The sequence below is a fragment of the Oryctolagus cuniculus genome, chromosome 1, assembly GCF_051225735.1.
Source record: "Oryctolagus cuniculus isolate XC-2025 breed Fujian yellow rabbit chromosome 1, ASM5122573v1, whole genome shotgun sequence".
In the NCBI taxonomy this organism is placed as follows: Eukaryota; Metazoa; Chordata; class Mammalia; order Lagomorpha; family Leporidae; genus Oryctolagus; species Oryctolagus cuniculus.
In genome coordinates this window covers 235,864,225-235,880,463 of record NC_142867.1, presented here as the reverse complement: position 1 = coordinate 235,880,463, position 16,239 = coordinate 235,864,225, and the positions used below count along the sequence as shown (strand labels likewise).

General features: G+C 67.2%; 1 protein-coding gene across 1 annotated transcript in view; it reads left to right on the top strand.

Annotated features, from left to right (window-relative positions):
• Window positions 1–1,188: 1,188 nt before the first annotated feature.
• Window positions 1,189–16,239, top strand: part of FAM163B (family with sequence similarity 163 member B) — a 28,469-nt gene continuing 13,418 nt past the window's right edge. Inside the window, exon 1 of the mRNA XM_070058762.2 lies at window positions 1,189–1,563. The gene's annotated coding sequence lies outside the window, so the exon portion shown is untranslated. The remainder of the gene's footprint in view (window positions 1,564–16,239) is intronic.

Genomic DNA, 16,239 nt, shown 5'->3' with positions numbered 1-16,239 from the left:
CAGCAGCTCTGGGAAGTTCAGCAGGGCCCGGCCAGGGAGGTGCGGGCTGGACACTGGCACCGAGCTGGTCTCTTGTGTAAGCGCTTGCGCTCCTGCCCCGTGTGTGACCCCAAGGCCGCTGCTTGCTCCTGTGTGAGGGAGGTGGGCCCCACCACTCTCTGCCCTTGGTGGGCTCATCTATAGAATGGGCTGAAGTAGGTTCTAGGACACCCGCACCATGCTTTCAGCGTCCCAGATGTGGCCCCTGGTGCTTTGCAGCTTCTTTCTAAAAATGATTTATTTGAGAGCGAGTGAGAGAGCGATCCCCTACCGCCGGCTCACTCCTCAAATGCCTGCGCCAGTCAGGGCTGGGCCAGATCAAAGCCGGGGACCTGGAATTCAATCCAGGTCTCCCGCACAGGTGGCAGGGACCGACTACTTGAGCTGGCTCTAGGGTGTGCATTGGCAGGACGTTGGGCTCAGGAGGGGAGCCAGGACTTGAACCCGGGTACTTGGATACGGGATGCACCAGGCTAAGTACCCGCCCCACTTCTCCTCGGTTAGGATCCCCGTGTCACGGTGCAGGGACAGAGCCCGCCGTCTCCGGGCAGCCCCTTGAGCTGTAAGAGCCGCACATCCCCAGGACACAGCTCCTGTCTCTGACGCCCACCCAGAGGGCAGGCAGAGGTCTGCTCCCTTCTCTTCCCAGGCCAGAGGGTTTGGAAGGCAGTGGGTGGGTCGCCCAAACACCTGCCACCCGGAGCCAGCACTGCCCTGCTTGCGATGGCTCTGGGCCCGCCAGCCCCGAGAGTGGACACACATAAAAGCAGAGGCGGCAATTATATCAAGCGCCTATGGCCGGCTGGTTCTCTGCACTTCGTGGAGGCTCACTCTGGGAGCAGCATCAAAGGTCCGGCTGCTGGCCCGGCAGCAAAGCCGAGCGCCGGACGCTCAGGGCGGGCCAGGGGCTTGCCCCAAGGTCGCGCTGTCCACCGCAGCAGCTTTGGTCTGGCTCCAGATCCTGACGCCGTGGAAATCGGAAATCAGAGCTCCCGGGAAAACTGCCGCAGAGAGCAAGGGGAGCCCGCGGGGCGCAGGCAGGGGGTCCGGGCGCCCCAGGCCCCGCGGGAGCCACCGGGCCGTCAGCACCAGGGACAGCTCCCCCGGGCCGCTCCCCGCAGCCCCCGACGGCGGCGAGCGCGCGCGCGTGCGGGGCCCGCGGCGCGCGCTCCCCTCCTGGCTCGGGCGCGCGCCCTCCCTGCCAGCTCGCGCCCCGCGCCCGGGACTGGCTGGAGCCGCGCGCGCGCCAGCTCGCAGGGAGCCAGCCAAGCGTCCGGAGCCGCGGCGGCAGCGCAGAGCTGACAGGGGCGCCCGCTTGGGCACGCAGTCGCCTCCCCGGGGGCCTCCCCGGGCAGCTCAGCGCCCTCCTCGGCCGCCCGGCGCCAGTAGGCGCCACAGCCGCGGCCTGGGCACGAGCGGCCGCCGCGGGCTGCGCCCTGCCTCGGACGGACGCCCGCCCGCCCGCCCCGTCACGTGCGCCCAAGTCCTCGGCCGGCCGGGACAGCGCGGTTCCCATGGTTCAAGGTAAGGGCCGAGGGGGCGCTCGCGGGGCGCTGGGTTCGGAGGCGGACGACGCGGGCCGGGGAGCCCCGGTTCAGTGCCCACCGTGTCCGGAGCGCCCATGCAGCCTGCCTGGGGCTGCCTGCACCAGTTCCTGCCCCGAGCGGCTGCGGGGCCGGGGTCACCCGTCTCACCACGACGGGCACCCTCAGAGTGCGCTCCTGCGCGTGGGGGCTGAGGACTGTGGCGAGGTGGGCAGCAGGGGCCTGAGGGAGACTCCAGGGACCCGCGGCGGGAAGCGCTGCTGCTCGGTTCCCCTCCAGCCGTGGCGCAGGGGTGGGGGTTTTGGGGAGGGAAAGTTTCCTGGAAGAGACATGAGGCACCTGGCCCCAGGCGCTGCGGAAACCCTGTTTCCTAGAGGCTCACCTGCAAGCCACCTGGCTGGGTGCTTCACCTGCCGACCCGCCCGGCCCCGGTGAGAAAGGGGGCATTGGCCCCATTAGGCAGATGGGGAGACTGAGGCTCAGAGGTGTTGGTCACTTGCCCAAGGTCACACGGCAGGGAAGCGGTAGAGCTGGCCAGCCTCTCTCACCGCCACCTCACCACTGCCTTAGTCAGCGTGAGATCTTGCCTTACACAGCCAGGGAAGGGGGGGCGCCGGCTTGGCATCTGGGTTCCCCAGCGAGGTGTGAAAAAGCTGCAAACATCAGAAATCCCGAGAGAGCACTTTCACACCCACCCCCAGCTCCGTCGTCTCGCTCTCCTCAGCGTCCGGGCCGAGCGGCCGTGACTCCGACACGGACATCGGGGTCAAGTTCATGGATCCTTCTCCAGGGTGAGGGGAGTGCTTTGGAGGCCCGAGCCCCAGCGTGCCCTCCGTGCACCTGCTGGAGGGAATCCAGAGTCCCTGTGTGTCCAGGGGGCACAACCACCCGCTGCACCTGTGCCAGCCCAGGTCTGGGACTCACAGGGACAGCAAGACCTCCCAGCCCCTCGAAGGTTCCGGCTGGGAAAGCACACACACCCGTCTTCCCTGGGTCACACAAAATAGAGAGTGGAGTCCGGGCGACCAGGACCCGTGCTGGGCTCTCAGCAGATGGGTGCAGGTGGCTCCCGGGCTGGGCAGGGATCGGCCTTTCCCTCCGTGCGCTGACGGCAAGTGTCCGGGAGGCCCGGGTGCTGGGAGCTTGGGAGAAACCCCTCTGTTCGGGGGCAAGTGTGGGGTTGTGTCAGTTCTCTCTTGCCCTTGGCGCCGGTGTGTGGCGCTCCCGCACAAGGCCGGAAGGCAGACGGGTGGTCTTCGCCCCGGGTCCTGCTGGGTTCCGGTCTCTCGTCACCTGGCTCGTCCTGACTGGCCTGGGAAGCTGGGGAGTGGCCGCCCAGAAGGTTTCGAGGTCTGAGAAGAACCCAGGGACTCTCCTGCCTCAGTGCCGGGATGCGTGGGGCCGGGGTGGAGGCACTCAGGGGAGCAGTGCGGGCTTCCGTGGGGCGTGTTGGCACAAGGGCACGGGGGACGGTCTCAGCTTGCCTCCCCCCGCAGATGGGGAGAGGGAAGCCATGGGGCACCGCCAAAGGCTGCAGGCACAGAGCAGGGCACTCGGCGGGGCGGTGGGCACGGATGGAGGCATCCAGACGTAGCTTCCTGGGCGGCCTTGGACACACCACGCTCCCTCTCTGGTGTGCGGTCTCCCCTCTGTAAAATGACGGAGTGCCTCACTTTGTGTCTGCTGCGGGCCATTGCTGCTCCGTTCCTCTGAGCCCAGCTGGAGTGGGTGGGCCTGGGAGGAGCCACGGCCCTTCCCCTTGGCCCTGCCGTTGAGGGGTACTGAGCTGCCCCAGGCCCAGCGTACCCACCGCACTCCTCCACGGCGGCCAGCCCCGGCTTGCACCTGCAGGGCCGGCTCGCGGTGAGGCTGCCCTGCATGCAGACCCATCCCACAGCAGGCACCCGAGCCTGCTCCACGGAGTGAGGACAGAGCTCTGGGGAGGAGCGGTGTGTGTTACACCTCCGTCCGGCACCGCTCTGCCACCCTCCAGCCCCACCGCCCTTCCCTGTCCGCAGCAGCGAGTCCAGACCTGGGCGTCAGGAACGAGGTGGTGTGTGTGGCCTCCCGGCCTGGGACCTTGGGCGAACCGCTCAGCCCCTCGTCCACACAGCGGGCGCCTGCAAGCCCTGGGGTTCATCCTCGCCAGGCCGGGGGCTGTGTCCCCTTGAAGTGTCTCCGTTCCTCTGGACTCACTGCAGAGGGGAAGGGACAGGTCCCGAGTCTCCGCCATTGCCAGCTCCTCTGTCTGTCCCCTGGGAAGCGAGGAGGCTGCTGCCAATCAGGGTGGGGGTGGGGGTGCACCTGTCTCCTGTCAGAGCCCTTGGTTCCCTTGGAATTCTGGCCCCTGAGCCTAGATCTTCTCCCCCCAACACGCACACTCCCCTGGGTCGGGCAGGGCCCACATCCGGTCAGGCTGGAGTGCCTGGAAGTCCACGGTCAGGTCTGGCCATTAGATAAAGAATACTGCCGGCGCCGTGGCTCACTAGGCTAATCCTCCGCCTTGTGGCGCCAGCACTCCAGGTTCTAGTCCCGGTCGGGGCGCCGTATTCTGTCCCGGTTGCCCCTCTTCCAGGCCAGCTCTCTGCTGTGGCCCAGGAGTGCAGTGGAGGATGGCCCAGGTGCTTGGGCTCTGCACCCCATGGGAGACCAGGAAAAGCACCTGGCTCCTGCCATCGGATCAGCGTGGTGCGCCGGCCGCGGCGGCCATTGGAGGGTGAACCAACGGCAAAGGAAGACCTTTCTCTCTCTGTCTCTCTCTCTCACTGTCCACTCTGCCTGTCAAAAAAAAAAAAAAAAAAAGGAATACTGTGGGCTGCAGGAAGGTGTCTTGGCAAGGGGAGGCCGGGGAGGAGGCAGCCGTGTCCGTCCCGAAGGGAAACAGTGCAGGCCTGGGCCTGGAGGACACAAGGGGAGTGGCCGCCAGGCCGCAGGGGCGCTGGGCGTGCAAGCTGGGGCGGCGGGAGACGTCCAGGACCGGACAGCCCCACTCCTCCAACGCCGCTCAGGCGGGCCCCCGGCAGCTGCCCCCGCAGCTGGAGACTGGGGCGGGGCAGGTGCTCGAGTGGGCAGAGGTGGGCAGTGAAGCTGGGGTCTTGAGGAGGTCTCTGTTGCAGCCCGTGTGCACCTGCCCTGGCTGGTGACGCCCATCGTGTTGGGATGCCCCCAGGAAGGGGTGTCGGGGGTGAGGGGCCTGGTGGGGCTGAGCCGGCCGCCCGTGCCCTTTGTACTGCTGGAGCCGCGAGGAGACCTGGGTGGAGGCTGAGCAGGGGCCCCAGAGCGAGGTGGACGCCCAAGGCTGCAGCCGTGTCTGCCACTGGCCCCTGGCTGCTGAGGGTGACAGTGTGGCCTGGTGGGCAAGAGCCCAGCTGACCAGAGTCCCAGTTTTACGTCCAAGCCTGTGAGCCTCGGGAAGTCCCGTAGCCTCCCTTGGCCGCAGGTCCTCCATTCATAAACAGTAGCAGTCACACCTGCTGACCGGGAGGGGGTCTGAGCACAGCCCGGCCCCTGATGCCGGGCAGCCCCCCGGGCGCTCACTGCCCGCTAGCCGTAAGGTGAGTCGGCTGTCCCTGACAAGCCCCTGGGGGCCGGCGCTGGCTCCTGACTGCGGTGTCACACCAGGCAGAGCTGGCCACCTGCATCTCCACTCTTCCCGGCCGGGTCCGGGGCTCCTGCAGGCAGGGGCCGCGTCGGGGCACACCTGGGCTGGTGGCCGGGGCTGCCGGTGGTGGCTGGGGCAGTCCAGAGTCCCCTGTTGCCACTGCGTGTGTCAGCTGTGTCCAGCTGTACCCTGCTGACTCTGGAGATGTGGCCCGGGGGCCTGCGGCGTCCTGTCGTCCCAGGAGAAATGGGGATGCCCCAGCCCTTCCCCATGATCCCTGCGCTCCGTGACAGAGACGTGGTGTTCTAGAAAGTACAGCAGCGAGACGGCTCTGTTTGCCTGGAGCTGTCCCAGGCGACCATGTCTACTCGCCGTGTACGGAGTTCTCGGAGGCGCTGCGGAAGGCACACAGCTGTTCAGCACGCGTCAGGTGACCCGAACTGTTGGGTGGCTGTTCCCACGTCCCCAGGGCTCAGCTCTGTCCATGGTCTGTGTGTCCCTCAGAGGGCAGCCCTGAGTGTCCCTTCCTGGCCCCGAGACTTAACAGATGCCGGTGGGGTTTGCGGACGCCGCGGTCCCGGATCCACACTGCAGGCCGTCTCCTGGGCTTTGGCTTCTGTTGTGAGCCTCATCGAGCCGTGTTCAGTGAGCATCACAGGGAGGGGCTCCCGGGGGGACGGGGACGGCCTTGGGGAGAGGCTGACGCGGGCGGCAGGAGCGGGGCTGTGTGGATTCCGCCATGGGTGTGAGGGGGCAGGTGCCACGGATTCAGAGGAAGGGGCTGGGGCAGCCGGGAAGGCTTCCTGGAGGCGGAGCCGGAGCTGAGCCCTGAATGAGTGTGGGGCGGGAGGGGCAGGCGTGACGCGGGCAGGGGGGGCAGGGGTGCTCCTGCCGTCGCTGGAGGCGGTCTCCACCTGTTGACTTTGATCATCGATGGCCCCCAAAGACGTCCCTGACTGCTCCACTCCCTCCAAAGGTGGGAAGGAGCCTGCCAGCCACTTCTCTGTCCACTCATCGGCTCTGAGCTCTCAAGGCCAGTGTGACGGGGTCAGTGTCCCCACGCACAGGCCCCTCTCACACCTCCCGACCTTGTCAGCCTCCCCCGTGGCCCTGCCTGCACCCCCTCGCCAGCCACGCCACCCCGGCACTGGTGCCGACCGCGTTGCCCGCCTGGCACGGCCTCGCCTGGCCGCCTCGGGGGCCTTGCTGAGCTGGGCGCAGCAGGTGCAGTCACACACGCAGGAGCTTTCCTCGGGCCACGTCAAGATGCCCATTTGTCCGTTTGTCCCGAGTTCCTGGCGTGGCTTGTCGCCCTTGTCGAGGCTGGCAGTGGCGAAGTCTCACCCTCAGCCACGAAGGAGCCCAGACCCGTGGCAGGTGGAAGCTGGCCTCAGGTCCTGGGGAGCTGGCGTGGTGGGGCTGTGGCCTGTGGTCGTGCGCGATGGAGCCGAGCCCTGTAGGGCGCAGACCCCCGCCGCAGCTCTCTGCTCGCCTCTGCCCCTCCCCCCCAGCACCCCTACACCTGGCTTCCCCGGGGAGGTGGGGAGCCCGTGATGAAGTTCCACAGGAAGTTGAGCGCCGTGGCTCCCGCCCCTCCCCTCGCTGGGCTGGACCGGTTTCCCATCGTGGTGGAGCACAGGTCACCAAAACCATGGAGGAGGGAGATGGCAGCGCTTCCCGTCGCTGGTCCGCTCGGAGACCCCTCCTGCCCCCGGGGTCCTCCCAGATGCCCCCTCCCTGCCGGAAGCACAGCCCTGTAGGGGGGCGTCCCTGACCCCGCGCCGCCGCCCCCAGACACAGCCCGTGCCCCCGGCAGCCCCGGCTCTGTCTCTGCTTATCCCTGCCCCACTGCCTGACCACACCCAGACCAGGTAGTATGGAGGCGGCACACGGCGACACTCGGTGGGTGATTGTGCCCTTTTCGGCACTGCCGTCCCAGGCCCAGTCTGCACGCGGCCCAAGTGAGGAGGGAGTGTCCAGTGAGGATGGGGGGGTGGGCAGCCTCCGTCCAGGAGAGCCCCCAGCACGGGGGGCACAAGACCCCCGGGGGGTGAGGTTTCACCCTGTGTCCTGCTCGGGTCCAAAGTCTGGCTCTGGTCTCAGCTGAGTCGGCCCTGGAGTGGGGTCCCAGGCCCAGGTCCCTTTGCAGTGTGATGCGGGGGGAGGCACGGGGCTGGGGGTGTCAGGGAAGCTTCTGGAAGTTGCCTGAGACAGCACAATAGGGCTCCAGGCCGAGGGCAGGGAGAGGTCTGTGCGGGCCCCTCCGTCTGCTCTGGCCCTGCACTGGGCAGGAGACCCGGGCCTTTGTCCCTGCTGGGCTGCCCGAGATGGGGCACAGACTGAGGTCCTGGGGCCTGGACGAGGCAACCAGCAGCCCACGGTTTCCTGCCACCCACCTGGCATGTCCCCGGCCCCTGTCCTCGGCACCCTACCTGTGCAACCTGGCGAGGACTCCCAGGGCTGCCCTGCCTAGGGCAGTGCTGTCCCCGGGCTCAGCTGCAGGCGCTGTGCTCACCAACCATTGAAATCAGCATCCTGGGGCCCCCGTGCCTCCCCGCTCCCGTGCAGCAGCCAGGTGTCTGCTTCCAGGGCCCCAGCGAACAGGGCCAAGGAGAGCCCCACCTCCTCACCTCAGCACCCAGTGTACAGCTGTAGCCATGGAAACCGGCTGCAGCCCTCTGAGCTGTGGGTTTGAGTTTGGTCTTGTAACTACGAGGAAGGCTCTTGCTGTCACACCTGTGCTCACAGGTGAGGCTGTGCACAGGGGCTCGCCCTGCACCCCCACAGGCTCACTCCAGGGACCTGGACCCCCCCAGGGAGGGCCCCCCCAGCCTGAGCCTCCCCAGGGCGAGCAGACTCTCCCCAGTGCCGCCCCACCAGCTCCCTGGGGAGGACACAAGGCTGGGTCTTGTGAGGTCAAGGGCGCGGCAGGAAGCCCAGGCCACTGCTGCCCAGGGACTGCCAGGGACCCAAACCCCAGCGAGAGGATAAGAACCCCCAGTGATGGCTCGGAAGCAGCGACCCCACCGGCTGTGGGTGGTAGCGATGGTCCTACTCTGTGTCTGCTCCATTTGGGGATAATCTCTCTTTTTCTGGCCAGAAAATTCCAGGTCAGTCGCTTCTTTTTTTAGTCCTTGAAAGGTGTTGCTCCATTGCCTCCTGCTTCCATCGTCTCCAAGGGGAAGTCGGCCGTCCCTGTCATCCTCTCTCTCTCTCTCTCTCCTCTCTCTCTCTCCCCCCTCACTCCCTCTCTCTCTCTCCCTCTCTCCCTGCCTCCGTCTCTCTCTCTCCCTCTCTCTTCCTCTCTCTCTCCTCTCTCTCTCCTCCCCTCACTCCCTCTCTCTCCCTGCCTCCGTCTCTCTCTCTCCCTCTCTCTTCCTCTCTCTCTCCTCTCTCTCTCCTCCCCTCACTCCCTCTCTCTCCCTGCCTCCGTCTCTCTCTCTCCCTCTCTCTTCCTCTCTCTCTCCTCTCTCTCTCCTCCCCTCACTCCCTCTCTCTCCCTGCCTCCGTCTCTCTCTCTCTCCCTCTCTCTCTCCCTGACTCCATCTCTCTCTCTCTCCCTCTCTCCCTTTCTCCCTCTCTCTCTCTCCCTCCCTCCCTCTCTCTCTCCCTCTCTCCTCTCTCTCCCTCTCTCTCTCCCTCTCTCCCTCTCTCTCTCCCTCTCTCTCTCCCTCTCTCTCTCCCTCTCCCTCTCTCTCTCCCTCTCTCCCTCTCTCTCTCCCTCTCTCCCTCTCTCTCTCCCTCTCCCTCTCTCCCTCTCTCCCTCTCTCTCTTTCTCTCTCCCTCTCTCTCCCCCCAACCCCGGACTTTCTATTGTTGCTTTTAAGGAATTTGGTTGTGCTCAGGTTCGTGGGAGCTGTGAGGGTCTCTGGGTTTGTAATCATCACCCGACCTGGAAGCGGCTCAGCCAGTGTTTGCCCGTCTGCGGGATCCGGTGAGAGTGGACCATGCGGCGGCGTCCACTGAAGCTCGGGCGGCTTTGTCTTTCTTTTCCCTGTGTTTCATTTTGCATCATTTCTGCTGCTGTCTGCAAGTTTACCCTTCTTCTTTTAAAAAAAGATTTCTATATTTTATTTGAAAGGCAGAGGCACAGAGAGGCAGAGAGAGAGAGAGAGGGAGAGAAAGAGAGAGAGAGAGAGAGAGAGAGAGAGAGAGAGAGAGAGAGAGGTCTTCCATCCGCTGGTTCACTCCCCAAATGGCCACAACAGCCGGGGCTGGGCCAGGCTGAAGCCAGGAGCCAGGAGCTTCTTCCTGGTCTCCCACGTGGGTGCAGGGGCCCAAGGACTTGGGCATCTTCCACTGCTTTCCCAGGCCACAGCAGAGAGCTGTATCGGGAGTGGAGCAGCCGGGACTCGAACCAGCACCGATGTGGGATGCCGGCACTGCAGGCTGCAGCTTTACCCGCTGCGCCCCGGCGCTGGCCCCCGCCCTCCTTTTCTCCTACAGTTTCTAAGCAGAAGCTAATCCTGCTCTGTGTTTCTCAGCTTAGTCTCTATTGTCTGGGTTTGTTATTGTTACTCTTTCATCGAGCAGGACAGAGAGAGAGGAGGGAGAGAGGAGGGAGAGCGCCCATCCTCAGGCTGGTTCACTCCCCAGGCGCTCACAACAGCCAGGGCTGGGCCAGGGTCAGAGCCAGGAGCCAGGAGCCAGGAGTCCGTGCTGGTCTCCTGCGTGGGTGGTCGGAACCCAGTCACTCGAGCCTTCAGCACGGCCTCCCAGGGTCTGCATCGGCGGGAGGCTGGCGTCAGGAGCCAGAGCCGGTGTCCAGCCCAGGCACTTGACACGGGACGTGGGCGTCCCGACGGCGGCTACAGCACAGGGCCGGACCCCTGCTGGGTCCGTTTGGTGTCTTCGCCTCCGCCTGGCGTGCGCCGGGTTCCCGCTGGCTGCAGTCCCTCCGTCTGCGCCGTTTCCTGTCGGTTTTGGATGATGGGGCTTTCTCCGCGCTGCAGGTTCGTTTTCCTGCTTCTCTGGGCGCCAAGCGATTTTCCCGGTGCCAGACGCTGCGACTGCTCCCCGTGGGGTGCGAGGCGCTGTCTCCCGTGCGTGTGCCTGGTGCGGCTCTGGGTGCAGCTCACTTCGCGGAAGCCAGTGAGTGTTTGGAATCTTGCCTTTTAAGCTCTGCTGGGCGAGACCGGAGCAGCTTCCGGACCGGCCCCTCCTGCGTGCCCAGTGCCTGGCGAGTGGTGCGGTTTCCCTGCGTGACAGACAGGCGGGAACGGGAGCTGCCGCGCGACCATCGTGGGCTGTGAGTGCTGGTCCTTCGGAGCCTCGCAGGGGGCTCTTCCTTGGGGCTCTGGCGGCCTCGCTCACGCACGTGCTGATCTGACCCCGTGTCCAACCCCACAGAGCCCGGGGGACCCCTCCACACCCTGGCCCTGCGGCCTCCTGGGTTGGGCAGCCCTCTCCCCTGACGCAGGGCCCCTGCACCACAGCCTGGAGGCGCTAAGCCGGCAGGAAGCTGGGGCGGCGGCGGCTCCCCGGCTCCTTTCTCGTCTCTTGACCATCACCCCCTCCTGGCCGGTGTCAGAGGCCCCCGTCCTGGGTGAGCCGTTCCTCTGTGCCCCTCATGCTGCTTCTCATCTTGGGGTCGGTCCTCCTGACTGTGGGGTGGGTCCTGCTTCCGCCCCCATTTTGACTGAGACCGGGTGGAGTAGGAGGCTCACCCAGGTGTGCAGAGGCCAGATGCAAGCCCGGGCATGGCCCACGGCCTCACCGACGGGAGAGGGGCCGACTGGGGGGCCTCCTTGTTTGCTGCCTCCCAGGCCAGAACCCTCAGGTCCCTCAGGGCTCCACCTGTCCCCTATCCCCCCACCACTGTCTCTCCAACCCACCTGCCACCCACAGCAGCCTCGGGACCACCCCCCCAACACACCCACACTGTGCCCACCCCCACCCTGCCCCTGCGGAGTGCTTCCACAGCTGTCCTGCTGCTGTCCCGGCTGGCGCTGGCCAGTGCCCCTCCCCCCGGCACTCAGTCCTCCTCGATGGCAGGGCCGCCAGTCCAGGCGTTGGAGCAAAACAGCTGCGCCCCCGCCCTCCGTAGCTCCAGAGGGGGAGCCACAGTGAGCGAGTGTGGCCCACGTGAAGCGCTAGGGGCCTAGCACAGAAGCTGAGGCTCTGGACACGAGGAGGTGCGGAGATGGGGAGGGGCCGGCGAGGAGACGGAAGGCCTGGCCCCGAGGGAGGAGGAGGCCGCGCGCTGTCCAGCGGCTGAGTGTCCGGCGCAGCGGCAGCCCCAGGCACTTGCTGGGAATGAGCGGCTGCAGCTCCCCAGGCGACGGAGCGGGCAGTGCCTCGGGCAGCGGGAGGTCCCTGCCACGCCGCGCTCTGCCGGCCTCCGCCCTGGCTCATGGCCTGGCTGCACGCCTGAACCCCCTCGCTCTGCCGGCCCCTGGGCCTCTGCACCTGCCTCCTCCCGTTGTCCCTCTGTCCAGCCCACAGGTCTCACCGTCCAGGTCCCCCTCGGGCCCAGCTATCCTGGCCAACATGCCCCCTGCACACCTCCTGTCCTCCCCACACGAGACAGAAGCAGGCAAAGGCCTGCCAGAGCCGGGTCGGGGACGCGGTGGGAGCTCCGTGAGCGGGCGCTGCTGGAGCCCAGAGAGGGAGCCACGTGCGGGTGGGGAGCAGGGAGAGGCTTGGTCAGGGAGCTCGCTAGGGGGTGACCCGCAGCCTCCGTGGGCAGGGCTGGAGACAGAACAGCGCTGGCAAAGGCTCGGAGACCAGCGCTCGGGATGCCGGGGGAGCCGCCCTCGCCCAGACAGGTTCAAGGAGAATCGGGGGAGTAGCGAGCGCCAGTATCCAGAGAGCAAGCCGGGGGCAACCTCGGGGGGCCGGGGATGCCGGCTGCGTGGGGCCTGGGCCGGGAGAGCCCTCTCAGAGAGCTCCAGGGAGACCCCGGGCTTGGTGATGGGGTCGCCGTGGAGGAGGCAGGTGCACAGCTGCCGCCCTGGGCCGCGTGGCCCTGAATGCCCGACAGGAGCTGGGGAATCGGCAGCAGCACTGGCTCCAGAGCGGGTAAAGCTGCCGCCTGCAGCGCCAGCGTCCCACATGGGAGCCGGTTCGGGTCCCAGCTGCTCCACTTCCAATCCAGCTCCCTGCTGATGGCCTGGGAAGGCACCAGCAGGTGTGAACATGGCTGCCTGGGAGGAGGCGGGATCTGGCCTCCGGCGGCAGGAACCGGCTGGGGCTGGGGTGGGAAATGGGTGTGCAGGGATGGCTGCCAGGCCGGCGAGGCAGACGGGCGCCAGGGCTGGGGTGGCCACGAGGGCATGGGTTGACGTGGCTCATTTTGGATTCTGGAGCCATCCTGGAAAGACGCATTTGGGGAGTGGACACGGGGAGACGGAGCTGGGGGAGGGGTTGGGGGCCTTGTGAAAGCCCCCGCACGCGAGTGCTCGTCCGCCCGGTGGGGACAGCGGTGCAGGGCCCCTGCCTTGGTCAGGTCCCAGCACCGCCGGGGCCGTGCTGCTTCCCACACACCCCCGTGGCGCGGCCGCAGACTGGGCGCATGGGCACTCCGCCGGGCCGCGTGGGGCCTCGGTGGGGCTGCGTAGGCCTGGGACTCGTGGTTGATGAGCTCCAGTTGGCATAGATGATGGTGTAAGTAAAGAGGTCGCAGGCCTGGGGCAGCTCGGGCATGGGGTGACCCACCGGGCTCCCGGATGGGGGCAGAGCTGAGAGCAGGCAGAAGGCGCCGTGGGGCCGGAGAGGGAGGCGGCCCACGGGCTGTCCTCCCGTGGAGCTGGGTGGCTTGGGACTCAAGTTGCTCCAGCTGCTGCCCCAGCCCGCCGCCTCCTGCCTCCTCCAGAGCCTGCTGTGGCTCCCTGAAGGGCCCCAGCTCCTGCCACTGTGGACTGTGGGCTGTGGGCTGTGGGCTGGGACCCTGGCTGTGGGCTGTGGGCTGTGGTCTGGGACCCTGGCTGTGGGCTGTGGGCTGTGGTCTGGGACCCCTGGCTATGGGCTGTGGTCTGGGACCCCTGGTTGTGGTCTGTGGGCTATGGTCTGGGACCCTGGCTGTGGGCTGTGGGCTGGGACCCTGGCTGTGGGCTGTGGGCTGTGGGCTGTGGGCTGTGGGCTGGGACCCTGGCTATGGGCTGTGGTCTGGGACCCTGGCTGTGGGCTGTGGGCTGTGGGCTGGGACCCTGGCTGTGGGCTGTGGTCTGGGACCCCTGGCTGTGGGCTGTGGGCTGTGGGCTGGGACCCTGGCTGTGGGCTGTGGGCTGTGGTCTGGGACCCTGGCTGTGGGCTGTGGGCTGTGGTCTGGGACCCCTGGCTATGGGCTGTGGTCTGGGACCCCTGGTTGTGGTCTGTGGGCTATGGTCTGGGACCCTGGCTGTGGGCTGTGGGCTGGGACCCTGGCTGTGGGCTGTGGGCTGTGGGCTGTGGGCTGTGGGCTGGGACCCTGGCTATGGGCTGTGGTCTGGGACCCTGGCTGTGGGCTGGGACCCTGGCTGTGGGCTGTGGGCTGTGGGCTGTGGGCTGTGGGCTGGGACCCTGGCTGTGGGCTGTGGGCTGGGACCCTGGCTGTGGGCTGTGGTCTGGGACCCCTGGCTGTGGGCTGTGGGCTGGGACCCTGGCTGTGGGCTGTGGGCTGTGGGCTGGGACCCTGGCTGTGGGCTGTGGGCTGTGGGCTGGGACCCTGGCTGTGGGCTGTGGGCTGGGACCCTGGCTGTGGGCTGTGGTCTGGGACCCCTGGCTGTGGGCTGTGGGCTGTGGGCTGGGACCCTGGCTGTGGGCTGTGGGCTGTGGTCTGGGACCCTGGCTGTGGGCTGTGGGCTGTGGGCTGTGGTCTGGGACCCCTGGCTATGGGCTGTGGTCTGGGACCCCTGGTTGTGGTCTGTGGGCTATGGTCTGGGACCCTGGCTGTGGGCTGTGGGCTGGGACCCTAGCTGTGGGCTGTGGGCTGTGGGCTGTGGGCTGTGGGCTGGGACCCTGGCTATGGGCTGTGGTCTGGGACCCTGGCTGTGGGCTGGGACCCTGGCTGTGGGCTGTGGGCTGTGGGCTGTGGGCTGGGACCCCTGCTGTGTCCGCAGCACCCTCCACGGTCCCTGGAGCTGGACCTTGCACGTGCCCAGTACACAGCTCTCAGTGGCCGGACGCTTGCCCAAAGGATGGATCCAGGCTGGCAGGTGCCAGGGCAGCTGGCCCCACTCTCCCCTTACTGCTGTATGCCCTGGCAGGTGCCTCTGAGCGCCTGAGCCTTCCTCGTCTGTCACACGGGCTCGGGGGTTCCTTCTCCAGGGATGGCGGCGTGTGCTCTCCCCACGGCACCAGGCGGGCAGGCATTCTCACATCCCCAATTCACAGATGGGTAAGCTGAGGCGTGAGCGCAGTGCGCATCAGGGTTGTCCCAGAACCTCCCCGACCTGGAACATGCCTGGGACCTGGTGGGTGCCCCGCCCTAAATGCTTGCACAGCCTGCTTGGGAGGGGGCCCAGGACGGAGGCGGGGCGGGGGCCGGCACCGTCAGGCCGCTGCAGAAGTGGTGCCCGGCCCCACAATGCAGCCAGCAAACAGGGCTGTGGGCGCAGATGGGCAGGTGGCCAGCACGGCGGGGTGAGTGAGACCCAAAGCAGGCGGCTGCTCACGGGGAGTCTGGGCCGGGCTCAGCCAGGTCAGGGCCCTTGAGTGGGCCCTGGACGGCAGACCCTGATGAGCCGGGAGCCGGCCCTGCCCGGCCTGCTGTCGGCAGGGCGCCGGCTGCCATGTTTCTCCCGTGGCAGGAGGCACAGCCGTGTGTGCAGAGCTGGCGTCTCTCGGGTCCCGGACACTGATTGGAAGTCCCCATGGTGTCCAGCCTCCTCCTGACCTGGCCCACAGTCACGCTGCGGGGCCTGGGGGGTCCTCCACGTGCCTGCGGGCCCCAGGGCCTCCTCCCTGGTGCTCCGGGGGTGCAGCCGGGGTGAGATCAGACCCCCCTGCCGCTCCTCCTCTGCCAGCCCCTCCTCCTGGGTTGGGGTTGGGGGTCCTGGCCCAGCTGAGAGTCTAGCTGAGCTGTGGCCATGGGGAAGGGGGTAGGGGCGCGGGGTGGGGACCCTCCTTGGGCAGAGTCTGAGAGGACAGGCAGGGAGCCCTCAGCCTCTTGGCTTCACATGTGCTTCCTGGGCCAGGGACCCCGCAGGGACGGGCAGGGTCCTCGCCTGTCTGTTGACACCTCGCAGCCCTCAGTAAACGAACTTGAGGCTCTAAGCCTGCAGTGGGCAGAGGCCTGGCCGTGGATCCTGGCCGTGGAGCCTCATGTTTGCGTGAGGGCGTCCCGCACCTAGGCTGGACGTGCCGGGTCCCTCCCGCGGCACCGTCCCGGCGCTGAGCTGGAACCAGGAGCTGCAGCCAGTTCTTGGGAGAAGAAGTCGAAAATCTAAAAGCAAAACAGACAGCAGCTTCAGTCCAGCACAGAGTTTTAAACCGCAGCTCTGCCCGTTGTTATTTTAAGGGAAGAAGCAGCCAGCGCCGCCCGTGGCTGAGCTGGGACCCGAGCCCCACCCGCCGTGTCCTGACTCACTGCAGCCGGAAGGTTCTTGAATGGCGTGGGCTGCTCAGGAAGACCCCCCTCCCGCACCGAATGAACGCCGCGCCCACACTCGGGGCCGGGCGGCCCCAGCTTATCGGGTGGACCCCAGCCCCTTGCTCGTCGGCCTGTCTAGCCCCGAGGGGCCACTTGTGCCGGCCTGAGCCCTGGTGGCCGCACAGCCGCGGACGGGTGTAAAGCCAGGGGCTCGGGTCTCCGGGGCGTCAGAGGCAGCCCGATGAGGGCACGGCGTCCCGAGAGGCCATCGTGCGTTTGACGCCCACCTTCCGCACGGCCAGCCACACAGGCCTGGGGGGTCTCGGCTGATTCCCCCGGGGCCGCCGGGGGCTCCCTGGCAGCTGTGCTCCTGCCGCTGCCCAGGGACACACGGCCCGGCGCCAGCCAGGTGGGCTCGAAACTCGGAATTCCAAGGGTGGGCTCTGTTGACGGCGTTACTGATTACTGAGGACAGTCTGTCCCCGGGGTCCCTCCCACCCACGGGCCAGCAGGGGAGAGGAGACCTGGGCCCAGGCTGCCCCCCC